The sequence below is a fragment of the Chlorocebus sabaeus genome, chromosome 22, assembly GCF_047675955.1.
Source record: "Chlorocebus sabaeus isolate Y175 chromosome 22, mChlSab1.0.hap1, whole genome shotgun sequence".
In the NCBI taxonomy this organism is placed as follows: domain Eukaryota; kingdom Metazoa; phylum Chordata; class Mammalia; order Primates; family Cercopithecidae; genus Chlorocebus; species Chlorocebus sabaeus.
Genome location: NC_132925.1, coordinates 34966208 through 34980888, shown reverse-complemented (window position 1 = coordinate 34980888; position 14681 = coordinate 34966208). Strand labels below are relative to the sequence as shown.

General features: G+C 39.2%; 1 long non-coding RNA gene across 1 annotated transcript; it reads right to left on the bottom strand.

Moving 5' to 3' along the window:
- Positions 1-1471: 1471 nt before the first annotated feature.
- Positions 1472-13513, bottom strand: LOC140709768 (uncharacterized). The gene is made up of 3 exons (XR_012090493.1): positions 13159-13513; positions 12165-12219; positions 1472-1599 (listed from the first exon to the last, which is right to left on the bottom strand). It is a non-coding gene; the product is annotated as an uncharacterized lncRNA (long non-coding RNA).
- Between the last annotated feature and the right edge of the window lie 1168 nt (positions 13514-14681).

Genomic DNA, 14681 nt, shown 5'->3' with positions numbered 1-14681 from the left:
CCTGAGGTTTGAGGTGAAGATCAGTAAGAGCGCTGGCATTACCTAATGAGTTTCATCCGTTCCGGTTTCGGGAGAATGTAAGTTCAGACATAGGTTTGCAGAGTCATGTGGAATAAAGAAGTCAGAGACTAAGGAGTTGAAGCAGAGAGATGAAATCAGGTTCTCTGTTAATAAGGCTCTATGCTCACTTGGTTTGCTACAGCCTTAATTCCCATTCGGAGTGTTTTACGGACAAGAGGACCAGCACATAAAGGCAGGCAGGAGAGAGGGGACCACAGCCAGGCTTGGTGTTCTGAAAGTTTGTTCAAAGTAGGCTACAGAATCAAAAATTAGACCCAGAGCTTGTCCCAGGGGTTTATAATTTAAATTAGGCAATCATTGCTGGGAGTTAATTACAGGTGTCCCATCAAAACCTACAGCAAATTTGGGAGTTTCTGATTACGGATATAGAGACACCTTGGAAGCAAGGAAAATATAAAATTTTTTAAAGGCACTGGAGAAATGAGAGACAGTAAATAATTGTTTTAAAAGAATGTGACGAATTCAAGAGTGTTATGTTACCCATATATTTCGAAAAGTTAAAAAACAAGGAATGCCACTACTAGTGACAACAACAAAAGCTATTGTACAGCACCATTTTTTACAACTTCCTCATTTTGCCCATGCTTTCCACTTTCAAGTTAATTCTGTCAGCAGGATTGTCTTATTTTGACATACAGATTACAATTACAAGATAGCATCCACCACCATTCACTCTGTTTTGGACTCCAAATATTTCTGGTGAGTTTGAGTTTAACCCTTTGTTCATCTTTCTTGTTATTGGTTTGTCAGTTTAAAACATCGTGGAAAGATAACTGGGCTTGAGTAAGTACACAGGATTTCCACGCTTTTCTTAAAAACTAAGCGCGACATTAACCCCCTTGGACCTTAGCATCTTCATTTGTAGGATAACATTCACCATACCTAGTTTAGGATTATTTCAGGAACCAAAATAGATGAATATCAAATATACTTTTGCAAAGCATAGGTTCAATGGGAGTTGATACTTTTTAATATATTTTTCTGATTTTATACAATTTGGACTGGCAGCTGTAAGTCATGGCTAAAAAGCCCAGTTCCTCATTTCTGTGTAGCTGTTTGCTTGAGACAACTTCCCTCCACTAAGGTGCCAGCACCTCCCACATTCTTCTCTTGATTTATGATTTCCTAAATCTAGAAAATACATGGGAAATCGCTGAGTATATTCCCAGCATATACTGCTACCAAGATTCTTTCTATCTTCCTATAAGGATTACATTTTCCAAGATGGAATGTGCCACGTTAGTCTATAGACACAAATACTTCCTATTCTGAAGTTTCATTGATTTCTCGATGCTATCTCAGAATGGCTGTGGAAGGACTGCTAAGAAATTGTGACGTCAATCAAAACACCACAAAAAGCAGCATGCTGTCATGGATACAATACCTTTGATATATGGCAGGCACAGATTCTGGTAATTGATAAGTATTTTTCTTCAGGACTTCTCTTGTCTGGTTCAGCCATCATGCCGTTGGTTGGTTGGTTGGTTGGTTGGTTGGTTCTTCTCAATCTGGCTCCATCTGCATTATAAGTCATAGAGAGTGTTCCCAGACATAAGCATTAGTTTATTAGTCTCAGTGTGTGTTTGTGTCTTCATCCTTTCCTGTGCACTCAGTATTTTATCATCAAATTAGGAGATGTGATATTTTAATTAACAAGCAAAAGTCTTGCATATTGACCCAGAAGCATATTTTATCCATTGATTTTCATTCTAACATAATTGGATCTGTAATGCCACAGCCTCTTTGTCCATGAACATTCTACATGATACCTGGACAGTATAGCTAAAGACACACTTGGAGTGGTAGATAAAAGAATAGAGCAAACATGGGATTCTTAGCAACTGCCCAAAAACCCCTAATGCAGCAACCTGTGCTAAACTCCTGGCTCATATTCCAGAATGAGCCAGTCAGAGTGCCCTCTGACTGTAATACCTGGCTCCATTTTTCACATGTATCTCATCTACCAGATTTTCTGGTCTGAAAGAGGAATTTCAGAGTAATAAACGCAGTGAATGGTGAAAGGCCTAATAATTATGCAGAAGACAGGATGGATGGTGGCAGAGAGCCAGCACAGGATGAGCCCTTGTGAGCACTTCTATCTTTCCTTGAGTAGCGGAAAGAGTTCAATCGCATTCATCAAAGATTAAAGTGCTTTGAGCTGCCCCTCCAGAGCACTTGGAAAGAGTCGTTGCCTTCTTCTCTCTCGTCTAGAAACAGATTAAGTTTTTCCATCCATCTATTAATTTTCTACATCTGGTACAGTTTTTACAACTTTCCACCAGAGTTTCCTCTTTAAAAAGCATTGGTCATTCTGAGACAACCATTTCTCTTTCTCTGAAGAAGCTTTGGGAGGCTTTAGCGTGAGAAAGAGGAGAGGATAGAGTCCATATGTGAAAAATGTGAAGATAAGTTTTGTTTTCATAATCCCTATTTCCTGTTCGTATATCTGTAGAACTGTTCTGAAAATTAAATAGAATGAGTTGTGGGAGCAAACCTGAGTCATTCAACCCTGAGAGAAAATGTGAGTCTGGATCAAGTTCAACTCAATTCAACAAGTATTGATTGACTGCCCATGATGTGCTATCACAGGGTTATCAGGCTGAAAAGCAGAAAACCTACAGAGAGGAAACTGATAAAGCCTTTTTTGTCTGTTGTACTTGGTGTTATCTGTTATACCTGAATCTTGACTAACAACTTAACTCATGAATTAGAGGAAGTTTTTGTGAGTTTTACTTTACAGTATGCATTCCCCCTATCCCTTCTAATAGGATACTGCTTTTCCTCAAGAAACATCCCCTCACGTTCCATCCATGACATCCAGATAAAATGGATTCCATCTCCAATAAAAAAGGAAGGTGTGTACCCAGGCTAAGGTGATCAGTGTAACATCCTCCTCTCGCTACAGTGAATGGTTCCAGGAAGAGCACATAATGATACTAGAGTTGATCTAAGCTAATCCTGAGAATACATTCCAGAGTCACCACAAGAGAGACACGCAGTCTATGCTAGAGTTTCTGAAAGTATAGATTAAGGGCCTGAAGCTGCTGGCAACCATATTGACACCAAAAGGAAGAGTCTCCCTGAGAAAAGACTTAATGCAGAGACAAGCAAAGTCAATTACCAAAAGACAAAACTGTAAAGACAGTTTTAGCCCCCAACTTTTCTTTTTGTAATTTTTTTTGGAAGGCAGAAAGAGGCTTTTTAAAATTATTTATTTATTTATTTATTTAATGTTACTTTAAGTTCCAGGATACATATGCAGAATGTGCAGGTTGGTTACATAGGTATGTGTGTGCCATGGTGTTTTGTTGCATCTACTGACCCATCCTCTAAGTTCCCTCCCCTCACCACCTCACCTCCAACAGGCCCTGGAGTGTGTTATTCCCCTCCCCATGTCCATGTGTTCTCATTGTTCAATTCCCAATTATGAGTGAGAACATGCAGTATTTGGTTTTCTGTTCCTTTGTTAGTTTGTTGAGAATGATGGCTTCCAGCTTCATCCATGTCCCTGCAAAGGACATGATCTCATTCCTTTTTATGACTGTATAGCATTCCATGGTATCTATGTACCACATTTTCTTTATCCAGTCTATCACTGATGGGCATTTGGGTTGGTTCAATTACTTTGCTATTATAAATAGTGTTGCAATAGACATATGTATGCATGTGTGTCTTTATAATAGAATGATTTATATTCATTTGGGTATATAGCCAGTAATGGAATTGCTGGGTCAAATGGTATTTCTGGTTCTAGATCCTTGAGGAATTGCCATACCGTCTTCCACAATGGTTGAACTAATTTACATTCCCACCAACAGTGTAAAAGCATTCATATTTCTCCACAGCCTTGCCAGCATCTATTGTTTCTTGACTTTTTAATAATTGCCATTCTGACTGGCATGAGATAGTATCTCATTGTTATTTTGATTTGCATTTCTCTAATGAGCAGTAATGTTGAGCTTTTTTTCATATGTTTGTTGGTCACATGTAAGTTTTCTTTTGAGAAGTGTCTGTTCATATCCTTCACCCACTTTTTGATGGTGTTGCTTTTTTCTTGTAAATTTGTTTAAGGTCCTTGTAAATTCTGGATATCAGATCTTTGTCAGATGGGTAGATTGCAAAAAGTTTCTCCCATTCTGTAGGTTGCCTGTTCACTCTGATGATAGTTTCTTTTGCTGTGCAGAAGCTCTTTAGTTTAATTAGTTCCCATTTCTGAATTTTGTCTATTGTTGCAATTACTTTTGGTATTTTCTTCATGAAGTCTTTGCCCATGCCTGTGTCCTGAATGGTATTCTCTAGGTTTTCTTCTAGTGTTTTTATGCTTTTAGGTTTCACATTTAAGTTTTTATTCCACCTTGAATTACTTTTGCATAAGATGTAAGGAAAGGGTCCAGTTTCAGTTTTCTGCATATTGCTAGTCAGTTTCCCCAGCACCATGTGTTAAATAGGAGATCCATTCCCCATTGCTTGTTTTTGTCAGATGGTTGTGGATGGTGCTGTTATTTCTGAGATCTCTGTTCTGTTCCATTGGTCTATATGTCTGTTTTGGTACCAGTAACATGCTGCTTTTGCTACTGTAGCCTTGTAGTATAGTTTGAAGTCAGGTAGCATGATGCCTCCAGTTTTGTTCTTTTTGCTTAGGATTGTCTTGGCTATCCAGGGTCTTCTTTGATTCCATATGGGATTTAAACTAGTTTTTTTTTCTAATTCTGTGAAGAATATCAATGGTAACTTGATGGGAATAGCATTGAATCTACAAATTACTTTGGGCAGTATGGCCATTTTCACGATATTGATTCTTCGTACCCATGAGGATGGAATGCTTTTCCATTTGTTTGTGTCCTCTCTTATTTCCTTGAGCAGTGATTTGTAATTCTCCTTGAAGAGATCCTTCACATCCCTTGTTAGCTGTATTTCTAGGTATTTTATTCTCTTTATAGCAATTGTGAATGGGAGTTCATTCATGATTTGGCTCTCTGCTTGTCTATTGTTGGTGTAAAGGAATGCTTGTGATTTTTGCACATTGACTTCGTATCTTGAGACTTTGCTGAAGTTGCTTATCAGCTTAAGATGTTTTGGGGCTGAGATGATGGAATTTTCTAAATATAAAATCATGTCATCGGCAAACATAGGCAATTTAATTTCCTCTTTTCCTATTTGAATACCCTTTATTTCTTTCTCAGGCCTGATTGCCTTGGCCAGAATTTCCAATACTATGTTAAACAGGAGTGGTTAAAGGGCATTCTTGTCTTGTACTGGTTTACTAGGGGAATGCTTCTGCCTTTTGCCCATTCAATATACTGGCTGTGGGTTTGTCATAAATAGCTCCTATTATTTTGAGATATGTTCCATCAATACCTAGTTTATTGAGAGGGTTTGTTTTCTGTTTGTTTGTTTGTTGAGATGGAGTATCATTCTGTGGCCCAGGCTGGAGTACAGTGGCGCAATCTCAGCTCACTGCAGCCTCCACCTCCTGGGTTCAAGCAATTCTCCTGCCTCAGCTCCAGAGTAGCTGGGGTTACAGGCGTGCACCACCACGCCTAGATAATTTTTGTATTTTTAGTAGAGACAGGGTTTCACTACATTTGCCAAGCTGGTGTCAAAATCCTGACCTCAAGTTATCCACCAGTCTCAGCCTCCCAAAGTGCTGTAATTACAGGTGTGAGCCACCACACCTGCCCAATTGAGAGTTTTTAACATGAAGCGATGTTGAATTTTATCAAAGGCCTTTTCTGCATCTATTGAGATAATCACGTGGTTTTTGTCTTTGGTTCTGTTTATGTGATTACATTTATTGATTTGCGTATGTTGAACCAGCCTTGTATCACAGGGATGAAGCCGACTCAATCGTGCTGGGTAAGTTTTTTTGCTGTGCTGCTGGATTCGGTTTGCCAGTATTTTATTGAGGATTTTTGCATTGATGTTCATCAGGGATACTGGCCTGAAGATTTCTTTTTTTGTTATGTCTCTGCCCGGTTGTGGTATCAGGATAATGTCGGCTTCATAAAATGAGCTAGGGATGAGACCCTCCTTTTCATTTGTTTGGAACAGTTTCAGAGGAAGGAACTCCTCTTTGTACCTCTGTAGAATCTGGCTGTGCATCCATCTGGTCCTGGACTTTTTTTGGTTGGAATTTATCCATTTATTCTAGATTTTCTAGTTTATTTGCATAGAGGTATTTACAGTATTCTCTGATGGTAGTTTGTATTTCATTGGGGTCAGTGGTGATATCCCGTTTATCATTTCTTATTGCATCTATTTGAATCTTCTCTCTTTTCTTCTTTATTAGTCTAGCTAGTGGTATGTTTATTCTGTTAAGTTTTTCAAAAAACCAGCTCTTGGATTCACTGATTTTTTGGAGGGGTTTTTGTGTCTCTACCTCCTTTAGTTCTGCTCTGATCTTAGTTATATCTTGTCTTCTGCTAGTTTTTGGATTAGTTTGCTCTTGCCTGTCTAGCTCTTTTAATTGTGATGTTAGGTTGTCGATTTGAGATCTTTCTAGCTTTCTGGTGTGGGCATTTAGTGCTGTAAATTTCCCTTTTAACATTGCTTTAGCTGTGTCCCAGAAATTCTGGTATATTGTATATTTGTTCTCATTGGTTTCAAAGAACTTCTTGATTTCTGCCTTAATTTCATTATTTACCTCGGAGTCATTCAGGAGCAGGTTGTTCAAGTTTCATGTAATTGTGTGGTTTTGAGTGAGTTTCTTAATCCTGAGTACTAATTTGATTGCACTGTAGTCTAAGAGACTGTTTGCTATGATTTCAGTTTTTTTTGCATTTGCTGAGGAGTGTTTTACTTCCAATTATGTGGTCAATTTTAGAATAAATGCCAGATGGCACTGAGAATAATGTATATTCTGTTGATTTAGGGTGGAGAGTTCTGTAGATGTTTATCAGGTCCATTTGATCCAGAGCTGAGCTCAAGTCCTGAATGTCCTTGTTAATTTTCTGTCTCATTGATTTGTCTAATATTGACAGTGAGGTGTTAAAGTCTTCCACTATTATTGTGTGAGAGTTTAAGTCTCCTTGTAGGTCTCTAAGAACTTGTCTTATGAATCTGGGTGCTCCTGTATTGGGTGCATATATATTTAGAATAGTTAATTCTTTTTGTTGCATTGATGCCTTTACCATTATGTATTGCCCTTCTTTGTCTTCATGATCTCTGTTGGTTTAAAGTCTGTTTTGTCAGAGACTAGGATTGCAACTCCTGCTTTTTTTTTTTTTTCTTTGCATTTGCTTGGTAAATATTTTATTTCGAGCCTATGTGTGTCTTTGCAGGTTATATGGGTCTCCTGAATACAGCCCACTGATGGGTCTTGACTCTGTCCAATTAGCCAGCCTGCATCTTTTAATTGAGACATTTAGTCCATATACATTTAAGGTTAGTATTGTTATGTGTGAATTTGATCCTGTCATCATGATGGTAGCTGGTTATTTTGCACACTAGTTGATGCAGTTTCTTCATAGTGTCATCGGTCTTTACATTTTGGTGTATTTTTGCAGTGGCTGGTACTGTTGTTTTTGTTTGGTTTTGTTTATTCGGTTTTCTTTGTTTTTTTGTTTTTGTGTTTTCTATATTTAGTGCTTCTTTCAGGAGCTCTTACAAGGCAGGCCTGGTGGTAACAAAATCCCTCAGCATTTGCTTGTCCGGAAATAACTTTATTTCTCCTTTGCCAATGAAGCTTAGTTTAGCTGGATATGAAACCCCGGGTTGAAAATTCTTTTCTTTAAGAATGCTGAATATTGGCCCCCAATCTCTTCTGGCTTGTAGATTTTCTGCTGAGAGGTCCTCTGTTAGTCTGATGGGCTTCCCTTTGTAGGTGACCAGGCCTTTCTCTCTGGCTGCCCTTAACATTTTTTTTCCTTCATTTGGACCTTGGAGAATCTGAAAATTACGTGTCTTGGGGTCAATCTTCTTGTGGAGTATCTTAGTGGTGGTCTCTGTATTTCCTGAATTTGCACGTTGGCCTGTCTTGATAAGTTGGAGAAGTTCTCCTGGATAATATCCTGAAGTGTGGTTTTCAGCTTGTTTCTATTCTCCCCACCTCCTTCAGTTACTCCAGTCAATCACAGATTCAGTCTTTTTATGAAGTCCCATATTTCTTTGAGGCTTTGTTCATTCCTTTTCATTCCTTTGTCTCTAATCTTGTCTGCATGCCTTATTTCAGAAAGGTGGTCTTCAAACTCTGACATCCTTTCTCCTGCTTGGTCTATTTAGCTGTTAATAGTTGTGTATGCTTCACAAAGTTTTTGTACTGTGTTTTTCAGCTCCATCAGTTTATTCATGTTCCTCGCTAAGCTGGTTATTCTAGTTAGCAGCTTCTCTAACCTTTTATCAAGGTTCTTAGCTTCTTTGCTGAACATGCTCCTTTAGCTCAGCAGAGTTTTTTATTACCCATCTTCCGAAGACTACTTCTGTCAGTTCGTCCATCTTATCCTCCGTCCAGTTCTGCGCCCTTGCTGGAGAGGCGTTGGGATCATTTGGAGGAGAAGAGGCATTCTGGCCTTTTGAGTTTTCCACATTTTTTCATTGATTCTTTCTCATCTTTGTGAGTTTGTCTAGTTTCGATCTTTGAGGCTGTTGACCCTTAGATGGAGCTTTTGGGAGAATTTTTTTTGTTGTTGATGCTGTTGTTGTTGTTGCTGTTTGTTTATTTGTTTTTCTTTCAATGGTCAGGTCCCTCTTCTGTAGGGCTGCTGAGGTTTGCTGAGGGTTCACTTCAGGCCTTATTCATCTGTTTCGCTCCTGAGCCTGGAGATGTCAGTAAAGGAGGCTGGAGAACGGCAAAGATGGGTGGTGTGGTCCTTTTTCTCGGAACTCTGACCTCGAGGGGCACCAACCTGATGCCAGTATAATCGCTCCTGTATAGCGTGTCTGATAACCCCTGTGGGAGAGTCTCACCGAGTTGGGTGGCACGGGGAATGGGACCTTTTTAAGGAAGTACTTTGTCCCTTGATGGAGGGGGTGTGCTTCACTGGGGGGAAACCCACTCATCTGGTCTGCCCTGATTCCTCAGAACTGCCAAGAGGAAAGGCTAAGTCTGCTGGTCTGCAGAGACTATGGCCACTCCTCCCGCTAGGGGCTGTGGCCCAGTGAGATCTGCGTCCTGTCCCTGAGCCTCTGGCTGGAGTTGCTGGAGTTCCTGCAGGGAAGCCCCACCCAAGGAGGAAGGATGTGTCAGGGTCAGGCCTGAAGAGGCGCTCTGCCCCTCTGCAGCAGTCTGCCACAGCCAGCGTGTTGAGCTGTGGAGGACACCTCTTGGGGAACAAGCGGTCCAGCTTTCCTGGCTCCAGCAGGGGAAAAGCGCAGCCTGGAGCCATAGAGATGGATACCGCCCCTCCCCACCAATCCCCCTGCGTATTAGGCAGTTATGAGTCCCAGTGCTGGCTGCTGCCCCTCCCACAAGGAGCTCAGAGAGCTTAGACAGCAGGCAGCTGCAGCTGTGGTACTGGTCGCCCCCCGCCCTGGGGGCTCCGCAGACTTAGGCAGATTCTAGCTGAGAGGCTGTTGAGAATCTGCACGGCTCTGGGGTTGGGACCCCAGGCCCCGGTGGCATGGGTTCGCGAGTGGGATCTTTCGCTCTGTGGGTTGCACCGCTCCCTGGAACAAGCACGATTTCCCCTGCTGGGTGGCACGCCTACCTTGGCTGGGGGGTGGGGACTCCTCTACCCCGTGTGGCTCTCAGGAGGGCCGCCACATCACATTGCTCTTCCTTTCTCTCCATGGATCACGTCACCCGCCTAGTCGGTTCTGACGAGAGAACCTGGATACCTTGTTGCAGGTGAAGGATTCAGATGCTAATTATGGTTTTTTTCGATTCCCACTGACCACTGCTGTTTCTAGTTGGCCATCTTGGCCCCACCCCTCCAGATCCAGCTTTTCCTGAAGTCATTTCCCTTGGAATTCCCAGTTGAGCCAGTAAATTCCCCATTCTGAAACTGAATTTATTGTCTCTTGCAACTCAAAGATTCCTGGAAAACTTATCCTATTTGGTGAATTATCCCAAAGGATACTAACTTTCCTTTTTAACCTTAACTGACAGAAATTGTAATAATTAAGAAATCACATTTATGACTTTTATATGTGATTTTATGAGCATATAATTTATCTCAATAAGCTTTACTATTGGGAAGAAACCCACAAGTAGATAATGTGTGGATTCATTTGTTAATTTAGAGTGAAAGGAACACTATATGTAAAACTGTTGATAAAGAGTTCATGGGGAATAAGAATGAACATTAAGGTATGTTTATTAATTAGCACATTTGCCAATGGTTTTTTCCAACCCCTTTTACCTGACATCTCCTTAGAATACAAACACATGTGAGTACTCACCTCCCCCCAGGTGTATGCAGTAAGGGATTAATCAGATTCCAAAAGAGATCAGTAATTCTACTCATCTGGTCTAAAAGATCCTGGGACACTATCAATCTCCTTTTGTAGTAGCATAAAGCCCACCATCTCAATAAATCTACTGTTCATTACAGAGTGTTTTCTATGTGCCAGCCACTATGCTGAGAGCTTGATATGCCAAACATTTCATTGAAACCTCACAAGACCCTATTATGAATCTTATTTATTACATTTTAGGCAACTGAGCTTCCTGCAAATTAAGCATTTCCCCAAGGTCAGCTAGAAATAGAGACCTGGATTTTTAATCATGCCCGTATGACTTCAAAATCTGTGACCTTAGCCACTATATTATTTTTCAGTTCATCATTTTCTCACAATCCCATCCCTTGTCCACCATCATGATTACCAATTGAGCTCAACAGACTTCGGAGCCAACTAACTCAATTCAATTTCCTGAGGTTCTGGCCCTGTTCTTCCCCACACTGCCCTCTTTCCTCACCTCAGTGCCAGGATTCCCCAACTTCCCAGGTCTCCAGGATTCATCTCAGGAAGCAACTACCCAGGGAGATTAAACCTCAGTGCGGGAAAAGGAAAAGAGAGCATACAAGGAATCCTCAAGTTCTTTTTAAATGATATGTCCTAAAACACATTCTTTAAACCATCTTCCTCTTTAAACCAACTTCTCCTCCAAAACAGGTAGCAAATCTCAAGTTACTGGGACAGCTTCCTCAAATGTGGTATCCAATGAATTGCTAACTTCTTCAGATTCCTCCTGCAAGATTATTCCTTTCTAATTCTACTTACAGTATTTATTGTATTACCTTCTCTCCTTATTGTAAGTTCTTCCTACCCTGTTTCTCTGTATCTGATTTCTCACTCTCTGATTCCCCTTGGAGAGTAAGCTCAAAGCTCCTTTTTATCCCATTACTTACCAGCTCAGAAATTTTATCTGCTCCTATTATTTGCTGAGTAGGCTCAAAAATTTTAACATAGCTTATAAGGACTTGCATAAACTGGTCTCTGCCTACATTTCCCTCCCTTTATCCTTCCACTTTCTACATGTGCTATTCTAAAGTATCCTGGTTGCTGGTCCCTGAACTCAGCTTGCTTTCTCAACTTCACGATCCTGTTCCCATTGCTTCCTCAGCGTGAGATGTATTTTCACTTGTCTTTGCCCACAGTGATCCTATTTTATTCTTAGAGACCCAGATCATGTTCCATTTGTTCTGAAACCCCAAGGAGAAATTGCTCCTCTTTTTCTGAACACCTGAGGAGCTTACTGACATCACTGTATCCTTGATATTTATCCTATATTGCCTTGTACTGAAGCTATGGGGTGGGTGTTTCATTCCTTTCACCAGGTATTAAATTTTAAAGAGCAGGACTTATAACTTACATATCTTTATGCCCCACACAACACCTGGCCTAGTGCATTGGGTTTAAGTGATACTGACAGATGTACTAACTGAGTAAATGAAATATATAAATAGGTAAAAATGCTATGGTAGTAAGCATCTAAGATGGCCCCAAGGATTCTAGCCTCCTGATATTCATGTTTTTATATAGTCTCCTTCCTCACTGAATAACCAATAAAATATTGCAAAAATGATAGAATGTGACTTCGAAGGTGAAGTCATTAAAGATACTGTGGCACTCCAATCTTATGGAGTGGTTCACATGGTGGGAAACTGAGGCCTCCCACCAACAGCCAGCACCAACTTGGTTACCTGAAGGAGCCATCGCAGAAGTGGATCCTTCAGTCTCAGGCAAATCTTCAGATGGCTGCAACAACAGGTGACATCTTTATTACAGTCTTTTGAGAGACCCTGAGCCAGAATCACTCAGCTAAAAGTTGCCAGAGATAATGTATGTCTGTTATTATTTTAAGAATCTAAATTTTAGGGTAATTTGTTACACAGCAGTCAACAACTAATACAGAAGCCCATTGTAATAGCTATAACCACAAGCATTAAAAAGTCCAGAAAACTTCTGTTGGGTTTGAGGGAAAAAAATATAAACAAAAATGAGACGTTATAAAGAAATAAAACACTTCAAAAAATTGAATGCCCAAGTTGTGCATTTAAGGTATTCCTGTTGCTGGAAGACTACGAAAGATTGTTTTCAGTCTCCAGGTCTCTGCATGTTTCTGATGTGTGAGTCAGAATCTCTAGGTATGTTTGTAATTTTAATGATCAAGCATACAATAAGTATTAATAATTATCATTTCCTTAGCATTCCTATGTGCTAGAAACTGTTCTAAGACCTTTCCAACAACCCTACAATACTGGTACTCCTATTACTCCCATTTTACAGAAAAGGTTACTGAGGCCTACAGCAGTTAATTAACTTGCTCAAAGTTTCAGAGGTGGTAGTTGGTGGACTGATTTTGCATGCACACAGCCTGGATTTACAGCCCACACTCTGAATCACTATGCTACATGAAACATCAGGCTTCCTTTAAGAATTGACATTATAGCCAACATTTCACAGAAATCATTTAAAGTATCAAAAAATAAAATCATTGTAATAGCTATTTAAAATCAGTGAATATAACTAATTCATAGATTGGCCCCAGCAACACTTACTTGGTTAAAATATGTTTTTACCTTACTTCTTTTGATTGTTAAAACTGTGAAAACCGTGAAGTAACACTGAAAGCTGAGAAGCTGTCTTATTCTGTACACTGTCAAGAGACACTCTTAAAATCTTGAGTATATTTACCTCCAGCCTAGTGGGATTTGAAGCATCTTTTTGACTCAAGTTGGGTGCATCAAACAGTGATGTTTGAATCCAGACTGCAATTGTTGGTTTTCCAAGTATGATGAAATTCATTTTACTTTTTTGTTGAAGTCTAGAAGGAACATGGCAAATAAAAAGAAAAGCACAAATTAGGAGATATTTTCATTCAGACTGTTTTCAAGAGATGCTGTTCAAAATCTTGAGGAAGACATGAAAATATATAAGACCCTGTCCCCAAGAGAGTATACTTCCCTCCCCTTCCCTCCATCCCTACTCTCCTAAGCTAACCAGTTTATGTCTCTTTCCATATTTTCCCTATGTCCACACAAATATTTGCAAACAGAAGTACTATATATACACACACACACATATATATATACACACACACACAGAGTGTTTTGTGGTGACTGTCATTATTTGTTTTATAAAAATGAGATCTCAAACACTATATATTACCTTTCAACTGAATATTTATCCTTACTAATATATTTTATAGACATTCCATTAGATCAATAGATAAAAGAGTTAACTCAGTCCTGATAAAAACTGCGGAATGGTACACAACTATACGTTAGTTTATTCTACCATTATTCTATTAATGATCATTCAACTTCTCTGTAGAAACTTTTACCACTACAAAAAGCACCAGAGTTAAACATACACATGACCTACATTCTACTTTTCTTTCTGCAGGATGAATCTCGCTAATAGAGTCATTGGGTCATGGATATGTGTTTTTAAATTGTAATAGAAATTTATAGATTATTTTTTATAGCAAGATTATAATACTCCACATTGTCAAACACCAAAGCAATCCATGAGGATGTCAGCTTCCCTACATCCTTGCTAGGACTAGATCTTCAATTCTGTAGTTTTTGCTACTCTGATGAATAAAACATTATATCTTCTTGTTTTAATTTTATTTTCCTATTAATATGGCAAAGCATTTTTGTGCATGTTTACAGACCACTTAGATTTTTATCTCCTCATAATTACTTAATAATATCATTGCTCCATTTTTCTTTCTTTTAGGCCTTTTTCTATCAATATATACAATGAAATTGAATTAGCTTTCTGTCTGTCATTTGGGCTGCAAATAATTATGTCCAGTTAATCTTTTGGTTTTTATTTAGCTTATGTTGTCTATCTAATACCAGCCAAACACTTTTATTTTTATGAGTCAAATGTATCCATTTTTTTCACTTATGGTTTCTGAGTTTGATTTCTAAGAGAAGGTCCTGCAAACTCAAGATTATACAATAGTTTTCTAAATATTTCATCATTTTGCTTGGGTCACATTCCTTCTTTTTTCAGTATGATGGAGAGAAATATTGTTCTACTATATTTTGGAATCCAGCATTGGGGATGAGAAGTTTCATGCTAGTTTTATTTTTCTTTACAAATAAACTAGAAGTGTGTTTGTTTGTTTGTGTGGAGGCGATTGCTTTTTAACTACACTGCCTGAAAATGTGAAAATTTTTCTATTTATTTTTGTAATTCAATAA